The sequence below is a fragment of the Motacilla alba genome, chromosome 4 (genome assembly GCF_015832195.1).
Source record: "Motacilla alba alba isolate MOTALB_02 chromosome 4, Motacilla_alba_V1.0_pri, whole genome shotgun sequence".
Classification (NCBI taxonomy): Eukaryota; Metazoa; Chordata; class Aves; order Passeriformes; family Motacillidae; genus Motacilla; species Motacilla alba.
In genome coordinates this window covers 69726414-69743681 of record NC_052019.1, presented here as the reverse complement: position 1 = coordinate 69743681, position 17268 = coordinate 69726414, and the positions used below count along the sequence as shown (strand labels likewise).

The following is a 17268-nucleotide window of genomic DNA, read 5'->3' as shown; positions in this document are numbered from 1 at the left end:
GGCGGCAGCGCCGGGTACTTACAGCTGGAACGGCGGGGCTGTTCCCGGTTCCTGCCGGCTCCTGAATCCCCCGGGGCTCGGCGGGGGCTCTGCGGGGCTCCGAGCCTGCTGCAGGGCCCTGCTTCCTGCTGGGCCCCGGCCCTGGGCTTCCTGTGCCGGGCACACGGCGCCGGGAACAGCGCCTGCGGTGGCAGTGGTTTGTCTGGGGGAGTTCAGGGAGGTACAAGGTGTGACAAACTCAACTTTACCTTCTGCGCTGTGTGTAGGTCAGAGCTGAACCCGAGCGGAGCGCAGCAACCACAAGCACACCCAAACTTGTGCTTGCTTAGGAGCAGACTCGGTGTGATCTTGCTCAGAGCAAAACAAGACCTGAGCCTTCCAGGCAGCTCAACACAGCAGCTCTCTGATGTTCTCCAGCATTTGTTTATTCTCCTCCGCATGGTCTGTGTTGCACGTGGCACTTCAGTACTGATTGAGGAGTGATTCTGGTGACAAGTCCTGATTAACCCTGCTCTAAGGAGTGACAGAGACTGTTCTCACAGTGCTCACCCCAGGCAGATGTGTCTTATTTTACCCTCTAGAACTGATGCAGCTTGTTTTATTTTCTAGCTGAGGGTTTGGTTTGTTTTGTTGGTTTTTATTCTTTTAAAAGCTTCCTAAGACTCCAGCACCTCACTAGTTTTTCATTCTAAGGATTTGATGCTGAAAGGCAGCCTACTGAAAAGTCATCTGTAAATTCCAAAAAGAAAGCAATGTTTCCATGCATGTGTTTTCATGGTTTCTTTTTCAGACTACAGAGCATCATTTCTCACACACACACAAAAAAACTCCCCCAAAGTCTGTCATTTGAGTACAGGTGAGCTTGGTTTCCTTGAGCCTGTCTCTCCTGTTGTGGGAGGTGTCAGCGATTGAGGTTTCAGAACTGAAGCAACCTTGTTTGGCAGGTGTTGCCATCGTGTGTGTGTGGGGTTGTGCTGCTTTGGGCTGGACAGAGGGAATTGTCCTTGTGGTAGCCTGTGTGGTGCCACGTTTTGCTGTGTTTAGGCCTGGGTGCCTGCCATGATTAAATTCCAAAAGGGGCCATGCCCAGTTCAGGAAAACTGCCTGGATCCTGGGAGCTGGAGGTGACCTGATTTAATGCTGTCAGTCCTTAAGTTGTAGTTTGCAGAATTATACGAAAATTCTTCTGTGATTTATTGCACAGCTGCTTATCAGAAAGGGACAAATGTATTTCAGGCTTGCTAAGTAATGTGTGCATACAGCAAGCTGCTCTGTCAATGTCACATTAATTATCCCATAATATTGGACTTGATTCTTGGTGTGAACTTAGATGTGCATTCCCTTGCATCGCAATAAATCATGTACTAAGCCATACCTGTTACTGCAAAAATGTTTCTAGTAAAGCTGATCCCCCCAATTAGCTGAGAAATGAACAGGAAGAGATTTCCCCTGTCCTCTGTTTATTTCCTCAGGTATTAGAAATTTATTTCATTCAGTTGGTGTGGACAGACTTGGCTATTCAGTGAGCACCAGCGTGGGATGGTTTTGTTGCAAAAGTAGCAGTCTAATTAGAAGATTGCAGTTTTCTGTTTCTGGCCTAGATTTCAGTCAAGAGATGAGCTGCTGTAGTCAGTGCATCCAGTTTCCCTGATCTTTGTCAGGATTCTCTGCAGCTAAGCTTACAATAACTTTTTCTGTTTTGGAAAGCTCTTTGTTCAAATTAATCCTTCAGATTTTAATTCTTACTTTAAAAAAAACGCTAAACAACAACAACAAATCATAAAAACCAAATCCTGTCTTCTGGGTATTTAGGAAGTGAGAGAAAGCATCATAACTTGCTGTTGCTCTGCTGGAACAAACGGTGAAAATTACTTAATCTAGTTTCAGTCTCTGTTTTATGCTTGGCAAATAAAAGAAATAGAGGAAAAAGAGACAAGTACAAGAAATGCTGGCTGTTCTGGGATTTATTTTCTTTTGCAATTGAGAACTAGTAAACCTAGTTACTGTCTGACTATCAAAACCCTGTAGTCTGTCAAAATATTGTAGTACAAAATAAGATGGACAAGCATTGCATCTGATGAATGGGAACAGGGAAAGGAAAACCAGGTTAGAGAAATATGAGAGAGAACAGGAGGAATACTTTGTTTCCTGGCAACTTTCTCACAGTGCCCTGCAGCCCAGAGATGCTTCTCTCTAAATTCATTGGATGTGACAGTGATGTGAAATTTTACAGCTTGTATCACAAGCTTTCCTTTTTGTTCAGTCTAAAGCTCTGCTTATGACAGCAGGGAAAAGAAACCCAGGAGGTGATAGGGCTTCACTTCTGATTGGGAATTTTGCATTTGTTGCTGGTGTTAGTGATGAATAGCCCAGAGCTGCTATCGCAGATGCAGGGCTGGCTTTTCTGCTCACTCTCTCCTTCAGCTGGTAGGTACAGAGGGACCATCAGGGCACAAGTTTTAGCTCTCACTGTGTCTAGCTCCACACTTGTTTAAAGCCATCCAAATAATTGCCTGGTATCAGCAGGTGCATTTCAGGAGTTTGCCAAATAAGTGAGCAAAGGCTACTGGGCAGTGCCTTCTGTCCACGTGGCTTGAGGTGCAAAATCTGAGTCAGGGAAGTCACAGCTTAGAATATGTTTTGAAGAAAGACAAACAAAAAAAGCAGCCAATACACTATACCACCACCCACGAATTAGACAAAGAGGCTTTAAAAGTACCCTGTGTTTGCTGTAGAATTCCTCTATTTAAAAATACTTTCTAATGACCTCTTGACTTAGTCTCTGCAGAAGAACCTTCCAGGAGTACCCAGCTGACCACCCTGATCCTGCTTTCCAGAGCAGAACTTACTCCTTGAGCAGTGATGCCCCAATGTCCTGCCTGCACCTACTCTTTGTGAGGTAAGCCCGCAGGAAAGGACAGTGGCTGGAGGGCCGTGTTGTGTCCCCACTGAAGTCCTGCTCCCAAGATCCTGGAAAATGGTTGATCAGGTTGAGGTAAGTTTTGTTGGCTGTGTCTGAGGGGATCTGTGCTGTGATGGGCGTTGCACGCTGTGCCCTGTGGAGCAGATCTCTCAGGGCTGGCAGCATCTTGTGTGCACCTTTCCTTCAGCTGGGGAAGCCCACAGAGCTGAAGAGTCCAGGTTGTTGGATGCTGTGTGTGCATTGTTGCCATGGGCTTCTCTTCTTCATCGTGGCTCTCACACAGCGTGAGACGGGATGTGATTAATGAGCAGACAGATTTGTTTTAGGAATGGCTGAGATAGTTCATGTCCCCTGGTTATGGTACAAGGAAATCCTCCCAGCAGGTCTGGCAGGACATGCTTCATTCATCTCTTAAGGCTCATTATCTGAACAGGCTCACAGAAACATGCCAGGGAATGCCGTAGGAACATGACAGCTCATTAATCATGTAGTCCTGCAATAGAAATAGACATCAAGTGCATTAATTACTCCTCAAACAGTTACATTTGTTGGGACTTTCTCTTAGCTAGTGTTGAAAGATGGCTAATTTTCCAGAAACAACACTCACTTATGCTTCCTTGTTTCTAAATAATCAGTAAAGTTTTAACAGGAAAATATCTCGAGAAACAACAAGTGTCAATACAGATTAATTGCTTGAAATTCTAAGTCATGTCCTGCACTGAAACAATTACTCCTTTAAAATGGAGCAAGGTAAAGGTTGTTTGCCTCCAATTTTATTACATGATACTGCTCTTAGAACTAAAGCAAAATCATGTGAAATAAAAGATGCATAATTCAGACCATGAGGTGAAGAATGAGGAATACATGCTGGGCCAGTGGTTCTTCTTTTGAGCTCCTTTTATAAAAAATCCTTTCAGTCTTTTCCTTGGATGCTGATTTACCTCCAGGAACTCTCTCAGGAAGAGTAAACAAGGTTTAGGAAAGGTGGTGATGGGGTCTCGTGCCCTTAAAGCACTGTGGGGGTTTTCCCCCGTCAATCAGCAGGCCTTGTAGCCAAGCACAAGTTAGTCTCCTTCTTTGGAAATACAGCCTCTAAGGTAAAACTCAGCAGACCGCACTGGTGTGCACCAGGAAAAGTTTAAAAGCCCAGTGTCAAGAACAGAATGTGCTGTGGGCTGATAAGCTTTGAGCAGGTTTTCTTAAACGGTTCAGGGATTTTGGTGAGTCCCTGGGGGCAAAGCTCGGTGCAATTTCTGCATAGGTTTTATTTTTTAGCTAGACTTTCAAAATTGAAGAAAAATAAAATCAGATGTGTACAGATAAATTATGGAATTGATACAGAGAAAAGTAAAATTAATAGGAAATGCAGAAATGTATTAAGAATGTAGGCTTGAACACATTAGACAGTCATCACTGTGCCTGTTGGATATAGATCCCTTGCCCAGCTCTTAATTGTCATTCCTACTCTGTGCAGACATCATTTCACATTGTGAAGTTTGTAATCCTTTTGCCTGTGGCTTGAATAAAAGGCAGGAATTCATGCTTTTGGCTCTTACTGTCTTTATGGTGTTTCTTTCAGTAGCACATTCTGTGTTTAATGAGGCTCTGGGGTGCAAAATTTAAAGTGACATCCTGCTTTCATGCAAGTTACTAGCAAATGGCCAAAAGCACCAGGAGTTTACCTTAACTTCTGAGAACCAGCCTGGAGCAGGAGAACAGGAGAGTGGTTTAGGCGCAGGTTTGGTTTTCTGGGACTTGTGAATGACACTGGTGGCACCTTGCCCCAAAAATCCTGGAGTCGTTGGTGCCACTGGAGCTCAGAGTCTGGCCTGGCAGTGAAGCTGGCATTGCTGGCAAAGAAAGAGAGCTCTCAGTGTGAAGAAGCAAACTGTCTACCAGCACTGGGCAGGAGCAGGAGCAGGTGCACTCTCATCATAGCGGAATCAGGACTAATAAATTATTGGCAAAATGCTGCAACTCATTTGTGATTGATTTGATACAAACTTTCCCATTTATGTTTTTTCTTCTGAACCATGGGAAACGTTTCCCTTCATTTGCTGCTTTGATGATTTATCAGTTCTGCTTTTGAGTCCAGGTGTTTAGATAATAGTGAAAAACTCTGGAATAGGTGATCCTGGCTCCTGCCTGATAAGGGAAGCTGTTTCTTAGTCTGCAGTACCAATATGTATGAGTTTAGTTAGGAAAAACAAAGGGAAATGTGGATGCATTGATGTTTCCCTCTGGCTTTTTCTCCCATTTTCTTTGAAAATAGTATCTTTCAGTACCAGAACTGTGAACTGTGGAGGGGTCAAAAGGACTGGGGGAGTATCAACCATGAGAGCAAAGGATAAAGAAATAAAAATGAACCGATTGAAAGGTTAATCGGATTTATTTCATTTTAAATCACTCAGCCCTGATGCTGTAGCATGAAAGGCCCAACAGAAAATCAGAAGCAAGAGCAGTGGGCAGAGCTCAGCAGCAGGAATTAGCCAAGGCATTGGGCCACGTTAGTGGGAGATGCGTGTAAATCTGGATTTGCTGCTCCTGCCTAGGCTGTGCTCCCTTGGACTCAGCACTGATTGCTGCTGGGAGTGAAGGAGGCTTGTGCTCTGTCCCTCTGAACAGCTGTCATGAGCCATTTGGATATCTCACAGTTACAGGACACTGTGCTATGGACATGCAAGTTTATTTATGAACTCGTTAACGACTCTAACAAGACAAGGGTTCAAAATGCAAATCTTGCATGAATGTGTCTGGCAATAACTCCACACAGAGCTGTTGCTGTTATGGTCCCTGTTTGCTTTAGGCAGCAGCACATAATGAATTCAGACACAGAAAAATGACTGTATTAATGCACTAGGAACAAATCTAGATACTTCTTGTGAAATCAGTGGAAACTGGAGATGTACTCCCATCATACTGCCTTCATCAAATTCCTTTGCAAATAACTTCTATTTTTTTTTAGATTCAGGTGGTGTTGAACATGCCCCAATTTAACTGCATTAATTATTACTGTTTCATGATAGAAGCCTGGAGATTCAATAGTGTTTTCCTCTCACTCTAAAATAGTGTTATAGTTTTGGATGATTGTGTGCTGTCAATTGTGTCTGTTCCTCAGAAATGGCTGCAGATACTCAGCACTTGGTAAGTGAGATCGATAGGATCTGAAAGCACTGGATGATTCTTGGAGGTAAGGAATGTGTTTGTTTTATGAGGCAGCAATGCCTGTCAGCTCCAGCCTGTTGAAAGACTCTCACTCTGTGTTGCTACTTTCAAGCTCAGGTGAAAGTTTTCTGGACTTTGAAGTTGATTAACACCTAATTGTCATAGATTGTGAATTCATAGTAATTTCATTTTGTAATAGACAACATGCAAGTTCAAGGAGACTGATTTATTTCTTTTATTATTTGTTTTCCTTGTGCAAAATGCAAAGAATTCTGAGAAGCAGAGATAATCACTGTACATTTGTATGTTAATGCTGCCAGGTAATCATCTTGAAAGGCTGGATATGATTAACACCTTGAATCATAAACTGGGGAAAATGCACAACACTTGACAGGGAGGGAAATGTCTGCTACAATGTGAAAACATCTGGCCAGGAAATTGTTTTCCAAACCCTGAAAATCATAAGCAATTATCAAGTGTTTTACCTGACTATACTCATCACTCTGTTTCAGTGACACTTGAACTGATACCATGTTTCCTCTCTCAGCAGTCTGATTTTTGGATAATCATCCTAGATCTGTGTTTTGCACTCTTCCATCTCCCTGCCTGATGTGCACAGCGAGTGCTTCCCTGGTGCACTTGAAGGGACAATCAAGGCTGCAGATGGAATGAGGCACTCGTGGCAATCGAGGGGAAGAGCTTCATTTGGCAATTCTCATCAGGAGGGGTCTGACAGGAAATCCAGGTGGCCCTAAAGCAGCTGGAGCTGAATTCCAGGGAAGGCAGCCTGCACACGCCAATTTTCTTAGCATGGGCTGGGGGTTTCTGTCAAGAACTTTCCTCGGGGTGAACGGATGGACTTTGGGCTGTGAGAAATTGCCAGAATGTGGTGGCAGTTGTACCGGCTTATCATAATAATTAAAGAGGACACTTGTCTATGATGCCCAGCTGCAAACCCTACATCAAAAGAAAGGGCAGCTCCAGCCTTTCCATACCAATTCATGCATTTTATTTTTATTACATATTTTCCCTGAAGAAAAGGTGGAGTGATAGAGGCAGAGCCAAAGGATGCCGGGTTGCCTTTGACTCCGAGAACATTTATAGCTCATAAATCTGGATGCTGTTTCTGACTTTGGAATATGGTTGTGAACCATTCATGGTTTTTATTGTGCTAATAACCATTTTCCTGTAGCTGGCCTCAGACACTCAGAAGAAAACTGCCTTTTCATCTCAGAAAAGGAGCTTCCTGTCTCAAATAATTCCAGGACACACCATAAAACTGACATCCCTAGTGGTTGTTCCTCATCTCAGAGATGAAAGTTGCAGTAAGGAAAAATGGCACTCTGTCCCTCAGCCAGCAGGTTCAGAGTAGGTCAGGTCCTGACATTCTTACACAGCTCCAGGAAGAAAAAGAGGATGTAAATCAGGTTGGTTTGTTAAGGAAATGAGGTGAATTTTCACCTCAGGTGGTGACAGTGCTTCCCTGGCACCTGCCCTTAGGCTGTGTGAGGTCAACTCCGCTCTGTAGTAGAGTTCCTCACAGTATTTTATCAAGCAGTGCTTTTTGGGTGAACCCCCTAACCTGACACAACAAGAGGGGCCACGAGGTACTGAAGATCACACATGAACACAAAATGTTATTGGCTTTTATTTGAACTTCAGGTACCATGACCTCAGAGAGGGCTATACCTTCCTAGTCTGGTGTTTTCATCATGCTAGAAAACCATGGAGGTTTTAGTTTGAAAGTGTTTCTACACCGTTTCTTTGATTTTTAGCAGATTAAGGGAATATTCTTGCTTTTCTCCCCGTAATAATTTTCTTATTTCATGAGCTGGAAAAATAACAGGGAAATTTTCAAGCAATTTAGTGATTTTACTCTGAAGTATAGTGAAAAATCAAAGTCTGAAAATATTTCAAGGAAAGGCTGAAATAATCAAATGAACTTTGGAAAACATAATTTTTCACTGCAATTGAATAATTCATATCAATGCATACAGGAGGATTAAAGATAAATGGAACAAGGGAATTTGAAATGAGAAGAAGGAAAGCTTAAGATGAGATAAAAACAGTCTGAATTCTGCATTTTGAATTTGCCTGGTTTTAATAAAAAGAATTAGTTTCAGTCAGCACTTTCTGGTATTCTGGTATGAATATAACAACATTTCCTGCAGATGACCTGCTGGGAGTTGTTTGTTTGGTTTTTTTTTTGCAACTTTACGAAATAGTTGAAATACAGAGATTTCTGCTGGAATTCTGTCCTATTGTTGGACAGTGGATTTCAGACCTTGTTTTCCTTAGGTGATCCCTGTTTGCTCTGGGGCTTGCTTCTTTCAAACTCTCAGGAGTTCCAAGATCTCTGAGCCATAGGTAAAGCTGTTTTAGACCCCTTGTGTCACTCGAGGTGGCAATTGGAGGAAAGGACAAGGTGGTGGGAAATGGACTGGATGAGTATTGGACCCTAAAGATCATCCAGTTCCACCCACCCTGCTGTAATGGTTAAACTGACAGAGGAGGCTGTAACCAGGCTAATTCATGAAGAGTTCTGTGTCCAGAGGAAAATAAGTGCTAATCTAATTAAAAATGTGCAAACGAGAAGGCTGGTGTTAAATTCAAGCAGGGAGTGAAAACTGCATGCTCTGAGGACCTGGCCTGCTTATGCTTGAAGTGGCATTTCCAGTCAGATTTGAGAGGGTCCAGGTAAGCACAGGGAACTGGAAAGGTGGTGTGCTTCTGAATAATCAGAAAGGCAAAAACCAGGAGGAATTAATTGAAACCAAGAGTGTTGGTTTCAATGAAATCAAATGTCTTCAAGAGATGTTTAAGAGTATGCATTGTTGTGCCTTGTTCAATTACAAACTTAACTTCTTCTGCTGAGTCTGTGCATAAGTGTGAGCACAAAAATTCACCTGCCATTTTTCCACCTCTAGGAGGTTAAAATCACTGCTTCATATTACATGTTGAAAATGTTTTAGGTATTCCATTTAATTCACATGCTCCATTTAATCTGCAAGTTAGGTGAGCCAGAGCTGACTCCTTCAGTCTCGAAAGCCAGACATACCTGAGGTACATCTGGGGTATGAAAAGGATTGCAAGCGGAGCAGCCCATTGGACCTCTGGAGACCTGGCTTTGTGTTTGTCTGCTGCTGACTGGCTGGGTCTGGAGAAGCCACATTGCTGTGCTGCATCCTTGGTTTGCCTCTCAGGAGGGAAAAGATAATATCACTGACCTTTAGAAAGCACTTGAGAGCTCATTATTTATAGATTAGAGAGCATTACAGGACAGGTTTGCGTTTCTTTCAGTGCAAAAACTTGCTTACTTTTTGAGTGGCAACAGAGCTTTTCCCCTCTCAATTATTTATAGATGAAATCACAGCTTAATGGTCAGTCCAAAGCCAGTGGTGTTTTGAAGAGGAGGCTGAAGGCAAAAGATGACTGAGGCCATTGGAAGAGTACATTTCATTTGCAATAGGGTTAAACATCATTACATTTATTAAACATCATGATCTAGTAATCAAGGAAAGATAAAAATCTCTAGGAGCTCTTCATTGAATGACATGTAAAAAGTAGCTCCAAAGGCTCTTTGTGGTAATACCTTGGAGTGACTGTCTTCTACTCACGTTCTACTTTCTCGAATCCTTGAATATGGAGATTTCAGGAGTTCTGACATATTTCTAGTGCTGAGCCCTCTGAAGAGATGAGTAGATTATGCAATTTCTCTTTTTTAGTAAGTCACAGTAAGCAGCATCTGTATTTCTGTACAGCACAGCCCTATTGCTCCTTTAAACAGTGTGCTGACAAAACAATTTCACTATAATTGAAACAGCTCACTGCCACTCCTCTAGAGAAAATAAAACTGAATTTGATGCCCTGGTTGTTACTGACAAGACATTTCATCATGAAAACAGTTAAAGTTCCATTTAAATCATTAGACTAGGTTATAAACAGCAAAATACCTAATATCCGAGTTCTCTTAGTTGTTCTTGGTGTGAACTTCGTGCTGCACAGAGAATATTGACACAAACAACAGGAATCTGCAGAGCTCTGCAGCATTGGCTTTATGGAAAACCTTTGGCCATAGCATTTGTACTAACTGAGCCTCTCCAGTCCCCTGCCCCGTGTTGGTTGTGAACTGGAAACCACTGCTGCATAAAAACAGAAACCCAAATATTTGTGTCTATCCTGGCAAACAAGGGATGTCTCTGGGTTAGCAGTCTAGCTGGTTCCACAATGGAAATATTGAAGAGCAAATATGCAGCAAAAAAAAATCATTCTGGGTATTATCTTGTACTCCTGAAGGTCCACTCGGTTATCCACAGTTCAGACACTCAGTGTGGATAAAGCCTGGCAGAGAAACCAGCTCGGTCTGTGAGGGCTTCCTTGTGCTGAGTACTTGCACAGGAAACACGCTTGGGAAATCTTGTTTGTGGGTTCAGCTAAAGCATTTCCCTTGCTGAAACCTGCATTTGAGTGCTGACTTACCTAACTAAATAACTTTGGAAAAAATCAGACAACTCACTGAAATTGCCTAAAAATCACTGCCTGAAACATGTGAATGTGAAGAACCTGATTTAAAAAAAAAGCAAAAATGAAACAATTAAAAAACCCATGCCAAAACCCAGCAGCTCCCAAAGGGAAAAAACCAACCATCAAGCCAAGCCCAAGCACTGTAAGAATTATATTTCACCTGCAGACTTGGAGTGCTTGACTGCCTGGTACTTGAGCAGAGATCAGAGCTTCCATAATCCTGTTGTCATCCAGTGATAAAACTGGAGGAAAATAAAAAGGGAAAAAGATGCTTCCAGCTGAGATGGGAACAAAATCTGCTGAGAAAGAATTTATGGGTGTTCTTAAGGACAAAACAGGCTAAATATTGTGATGTACTTTGTGGGTTTTTTTTCACCTTGACACCGGGAAATACTCAAAGGGAATATTTTTCCTGTGACTTAGGTAGTGTGTGCCTGTTGTGCCTCGGTAGAAGGAGGGTGTGTGGGTTTCTGGTGTTTCTGTAAAGCAGTGATGGAAGTGTCTTTTAGCTATTTGGGAATAGACTTGAGCAGAGCATTCTCTTGGCTTCAAGCTTTGCCTAAAATCACAGATCATCAAGGTTAAAACCCAAGAAAGTTCCGATTTACAGGCGAGGTTTGTGCAATGGTTTCAGAGTGCAGGAAATTAAACAACAGATCACCATAATCAGCACTGTGGTTATCAGGGTGGTTTGAGCTCTTGAAAATACATCCTTGAGAAGCTTGAACTTGCTGAGTGAAGGGTATTTGTGCTGGTTAGGCATCCATGTGAAAACATGGCTTCTGAGGTCAACAGAAACCTCGCAAAACTTGTGCCGAATTTCATCTTTCAGGTGAAACTGCTGCGGTCTGCAGAGTGCTTGGTATTCACTGAATTTGAACAGGAAAAAAGACCTGGTGCCCTTGTGGGCTGTAGCTCTGGGGAGTGTATTTTGTGCAGAGGGCTTAGGAATTAGATGTCTATGTTCTTCCTTTCTTGGTGCTGGTGTAGCAGAGAGGTGGATGAGGTGTGTGAGCCATCAAAAGGAAATGCAGAGCTCAGATCATTTCAGTGTCTCTAAGCCAGATCTTTTGTAGGCAGGTGCTGCTGCCTATGAGTGGAGCTGGAGTCACAGCTCTGGGAGAACCTTGCTGTGAGCATGTGCACATAATTTCCTTCACGTGAGCACCCCTTGGATACAGCTCCCTTGCAGAATTGTGTTCTCTCTGAGCTCACAGCTCGATCTGTCTACCCCACTGCCCGTCCCTTTGCCATTAGATCCAGCAGAGGATGAGTAGGACAGGTTGCTGTGTCTCTGCCCTTTGCTCTGAGGGACACTGGCCCTGGTTTCCTTCTCTGGTGCTCTGTGACTCCATTATCAGCTGTTCTTGGCTTGCTTTAGCTTTGTCTTTTCAGGTGCCTCTGACCATTACAGATTGTTTCTGCGAAGCATCTTGAAGATGTTGCTTTGCTCTATTGCTCCCTGAACAGACTTTCAAAGCCTAATGTCCCAATTTTTGTAACAAATTCGTGTATGATTGGAGAATACTGCCAAAAGATTGTGTACTGCTGGTGGTTCTGATCATTTTTAACTTTGCTTTTTATTCCTCTGCAGGCTCCCAATTTTCTTTCACGTCAAACGTTTTACCTCAACCTTCAGAGGACCTTGCTTCCCTTTCCCCTTTTCGCTCTGTCATTTACCCAGAGGTTGGATTCTACCTGGGTCCATCTCCTCAAGTACACCTCTGTGTGCTTTTTCAGCATCTTGACCCCACATTATAGGTGACAAAGTTTCTAGAAACATCTGTACTTCATCCTTTCAAACGCCTTTTTTGAACTCTACTAATCCTGACAGTGACTCTCCTGCGTACATGGCAGCTGTCCATCGTGATGATCCGTGTCCCTCTTTATTTCCCAGCGCCACTCCAGCTTGTCCCTGTTAGTCAGCTCTGCCTGGTTCTGCCTTTCCCTTTCCCTGCAGCGAGTCTGTAACCTGTGCTTGGCTGGCCAAGGGCTGCTGCAGTGACATTCTGGGCACTGCTGTTTGCTCTGTGGAAAGGGGTTTGGTTTCTGTTCCTGCTGGGAGCCCTTCACTTTAAAGGCTGACTGCTCAAAGTGAGAAATCTGTTCCCTGCCTTTGTCCAAGGCAGCACAGGGGCAATTCACAAATAATCCCTGTCCAGAAGGGGGCTGAGCTGACAGCTTGTGGTGGTTCCTTTTCCATTAGCATTTGGTCTGAGTTATTTGGTGCTTGGAGAACAGAGTTGAACTTGGCCGATGTTTCAGTATTTGTGATTTCTGTAGAATTTTTTTGTACTTCATTTCATTTTACACCATGAGAGCTTAGACAAGGATATGATGTTTCCATGACACTTTTAGCAGTAATGTAAAATTGTTAATATGGCATCAGACAAATTGATCACACCCTGCACGCTCTGAGGGGTCAAACCACTGTGTCATGTAGATGTTTTTCAGTTTTGGCCAAACAGAGATGGAAAAAAGTTTGCTGAAAATTTAAATGTTAATAAGATTTTGCTCTGCTCTTTTTATGTGCATTTTTAGAAAAATGTCTCACTGGATTGCTAAAAATTAAACACATAATCCACAGAAGATGTTAAGCACTCATTCACTTCCAATGCTTTGAAACTGAATTCCAGAGTACATTGCTTCAGTTTCATATCTAATTTTTAGTGCTTATTTTCCTGTTTGTTTTTTAAAGTGCTCTTCCATATTTGGTTTTTGTGTCCTTTAACAAATGGTATAGACTCTAAACAGTGACAGCGTTCTCTGAAATTTTTATCCCTGTTCTTCAATTCCAGCCCTAATTAATTTAGCTGCTGTATTTCAGTGGATGAAGTGATTCTTATGCACGAAGTCAGACAAACGTTTTAGGCTCTTCTGGGATAAAAATTACAGGTGACACACATTGCAGTTGGACTAGATGATTGTTGTGGGTCCCTTCCAACTGAAATATTTTCTTCTCTGCAATATTTTGTATTATTGCCAAGTCTTGTGGAAGAGTTCTGCCTGTCTTGACATGCTTCAGATTATCAAACAGTTCATATTTGGTCAGGGCCGTCAATATCTGTTTATGACCTGTTTGGATGCAGGTGCTCCTTTCCTTGCAGCATAAACTTGAACAAAGCCTAACCTGATCAATTTTTTTTTTAAATCCATGTTTAACAGTCAGGTCCTAAACTCTTCTGATGTTCTGTGGTAGAAGGATAAATTTAACTGTTTCTCATAACCCGAGAAAAGATAAGCCAGAAAAGAGTTCACGTCATGTATCAAGAGTGTTAATTCAAATAAGTAACTTATTTTTGTACCGCAGAAAAGTTGAAGGCAAACTAAAACTGGAGCTTTGTAAAATGTTTTAATGACCCCTACAGTATGCTGGTGGGGTATAAGAAATGCTACTTTTTAATTTAAAATAAATCCAGCTTCTGCCTAATGTGTCTGGTGGGCAATTTGCAATTATGATCTTCATGATGAGATTCCTCCATGAAATGAGAGGTGTATTATAATTTAAATAGAGCTGTAGATCTGGTTGATTTTAATTTGTGACCTAGGGGTCAGCAGTGACTGGGTGTAATAACCCTGTGGTGATGTGACTCTTCAAGGCACATTTGGATAATGAGAAATCATAACTAGTTATAGGGAACATGATGATTTTTTTGCCTTTGCAATTCCAGAATGCTGCTCTCTGAGTCTCCATTTTATATGCTTAAAACTCCAGTTAGCATGGGGATTTTTTTTTTTTTTTTTGCTATAAAAACCTCTGAAGCTGTTGGCAGCTTCTGATTTACAGGGGTTTACAGATGTCTCTTGTTTCAGCATGCAGCCACAGTCCATGGTTTGCTCTCTCCTGGAAATTCAGCCTCTCCTGTCAGTGGTGTTGCTGGTAATGGAGATTTTGGTGCCCTTCATCTTTTTGCCACTGTTCCCCATTGCTGTGATTTGGGTGACTGGTGCATGGCAGTTTTATTGCCTGAGATGAAGTGACAGAATTTATGTGTGTGTTTTTAACTGCCAAGAGATAAAGAGCTAGCTGCTGTCTTCTCCTAAGCATTTAAAAATGCCTTGTGCTAAGACATCAGAAGTGACTTTGTTTTTTCTGTTGAGTGCTCCTGCATGTGTCAGGGGTGAGAGGGATAACAGCACTGCCTTCGTGTCCCTGCATGTGCACAGGCAGTGCTGCTGTCTCCAGTCCAGCAGCAGTGACTCTGCAAGGCTTTACAAAGTGTGGCCGTGTTCTCGGACCCCAGACCGAATCCAGTGTGTGCACATTGCCCTTCAGAGCAATTCCTTCAGAGCTGGAGAAGGAGGGAATGCCCTCCTCACACTGCTGTGCTTTGACAGATCAGCTTGATGAAATCAGCAGTACCTGTTGGAAAATTAATGAGCCTGCTTCATTAGAGTTAATAGAGGAGACAGAAATGATTATCAAATTAAATTTTAGCATTACAAGATGCTTCACAGATGACATGCAGCTGGTGCCTCGAGAATGCTAAGTTCAAAGTAGCAAGGATGCGTTTAGCCAGGCTTCCTGCAATATGTCTTTATGAAGAAATATTCACGGGGTAAGCTCTGGTAGTGGTGTTGGTTCTCATTTTACCTCAGGTTGTCACTTGGACGCCTCACTCGGGCACATCAGGAATTTGTCTCTTCCTCCTTGCTCTGTCCTCTGACAGTCCCTAGGAACTGGTTCCAGTTTGGAAGGGCAGCCTGAGAGCAGAAGCAAGCCCAGCCTCCTTTCATGCTGTGTCTGCACAGAGTGAGCAGGGAGCTGAAGTTCCCTCAAGGAGGAGCAGTACAAATGTACACTTGGATAGGATGGATGGTTTGTCCGTGTGCAGCTGGACTGGGTGCAGAGAGGAATGGGGAATGGTGGCAGAGGAAAAACAAAACCTCCCTCACTTTTGATTTATAAAGGCTTAACACAACGTGTCTGGGGGCCATGGATGGGCAGAGAGGGACTGTGAAAGCAAAATAACCCTGGGTTTAGAGCAGGGCTGCAGAAATCAGAGAGCTCTCAGTAAACCTTGGGAGCTCACTGAAAAACCCTGATGTGCTGAAGAACTTGAAGAGAATGTCTGGGGGGAGACAAGTTTTGAAGGTCTAATTTTGGAACTTGGGCACCTCTGGGAAGAGCTAAATGGCAATAAAATAGTTCTGCTTATACCTCTTGTGTCTCATTCTGATTCTGGAGAGGTCTCTGCTCTGACATGAGAGCATTTGCACTCTTAGAAATGGAATATAGCATTTCAAGTGCCCACTCTCAGCATGTGCAGACCAGAAATGTGATGTCTGAGCTCAGGAGGCCAGGGTTTAGATCTGGCTGCTTTGTCTGCATTTTCCTTCCAATAGCAGGCACGTTGTTTTCCATTTTAAGAGGACTCTTAAAGGAGTTCTTGGCTTGTCCATAGGTAAAAAGCAACAGTACAAGCAGTGTGCATTTGCTGGGATTACTATGTTTGTATTAGAAAGATGTATAAATACTCATTTATATTTGAGAAAGTGTTGACAGCCTGCTCTGTATTGACACTTCAAACCTTTTTCTTAACCATTCTTCAGAAATTTGTCTAGGTACTGCCATAAAAGCAGAATTTTTACATATGGGAAAGCCTTCACAGTGAAGTTTCTGGATTAATTTACTTCTCACTGTGTGAGAAGTTATTTATATGCATTTCCTATAATTCAAGTTGTGAGCTAAGTCTCTTGGTTTGATACAGATAGCCCTGAGGTGGAGCTTTTTCAGACCCAACTCAGTGGTGGAAGGGGCTTGGGAATTCCTCAGGAGAAGGACTGGTGATGCAGACTGGTCAATTCAGAGTAGCAAAGGGAGTCACTTGGAGGGGCTGCTTTAAACAGCACACATTTGAAATGTGCATTGCATTGCACACCTGGAAAAGGCACATGGTAGAAGAGTCTTTAGGAATCACTCTGGGACCAGGTACCTGATCTGCTTCATTCAGTGCTGGTTCCAGCTGCCTCTGGATCAGGTCAGTCAGTCCCAAAGGCAGTTTCCAGTCCCCCTTTGCCATGATGGCAGTGGCTGAATGACATTATGTGACCCCCATCTAGGATATCTGTCACCAGTGCCCGAAGTCAGTGACTGCTTTCAGTCCCCAAACAGCTCAGCCTCCCTCTCCTTGGCAGTGGCTCCTTGGAGGGGTTTCTTGTCTCTGCTCAGAGGGGTGTGCTCTGGGATTCCTGTTTTATCCAGTGCTTCTCTTGGAGCCCTCTTTAGCACATCCTGGAGCTTCCACCTGGTGACAGCAGCAGCTCTTCCCTGCTCCTTCTTCTGCTTCCAGCTCTCACTGAGTGTGATCCATCCCCTGCTGGGCACCACCAGGCACTGGCACCAGAGACCCACGGTATTGTGACCATGAGGAATGGACAGAGTCCTCAAACCCCTTGGATTTGTCTTATCCTTAACAAATTTCACACCTTGGCTCCTGTGAGTGATTGCTCTGATTTTGCTGGTAAATGCAGAATCAGCAGCTTAAAAAAGCTGTTCTTTGCTAAAGCTGCTCACTGATTTGAGTGCTAAATGCAAATCTTATTAGGCCATTATTTGTTTAGTGTTTTGAAACCTCATTTGCAGCCATTTAGTCTGTTTGGTTACTCTCTGTTAATAGAAGCATCTTTGCAGTTAAATGTAGCAAAGGTCACTA

At 43.0% G+C, this 17268-nt stretch overlaps 1 protein-coding gene and 1 long non-coding RNA gene across 3 annotated transcripts in view; one reads left to right on the top strand and one right to left on the bottom strand.

The window, feature by feature from the left end:
• Positions 1 to 328, bottom strand: part of NDST4 (N-deacetylase and N-sulfotransferase 4) — a 106738-nt gene extending 106410 nt beyond the window's left edge. Inside the window, exon 1 of the mRNA XM_038135684.1 lies at positions 23 to 328. The gene's annotated coding sequence lies outside the window, so the exon portion shown is untranslated. The remainder of the gene's footprint in view (positions 1 to 22) is intronic.
• Positions 329 to 1239: 911 nt separating this feature from the next.
• The window catches only part of LOC119700494, a 123141-nt gene continuing 107112 nt past the window's right edge, over positions 1240 to 17268 (top strand). For both annotated transcript variants that reach the window (XR_005256789.1, XR_005256788.1), the window contains exon 1: positions 1240 to 2899. This is a non-coding gene — a long non-coding RNA (uncharacterized LOC119700494). The remainder of the gene's footprint in view (positions 2900 to 17268) is intronic.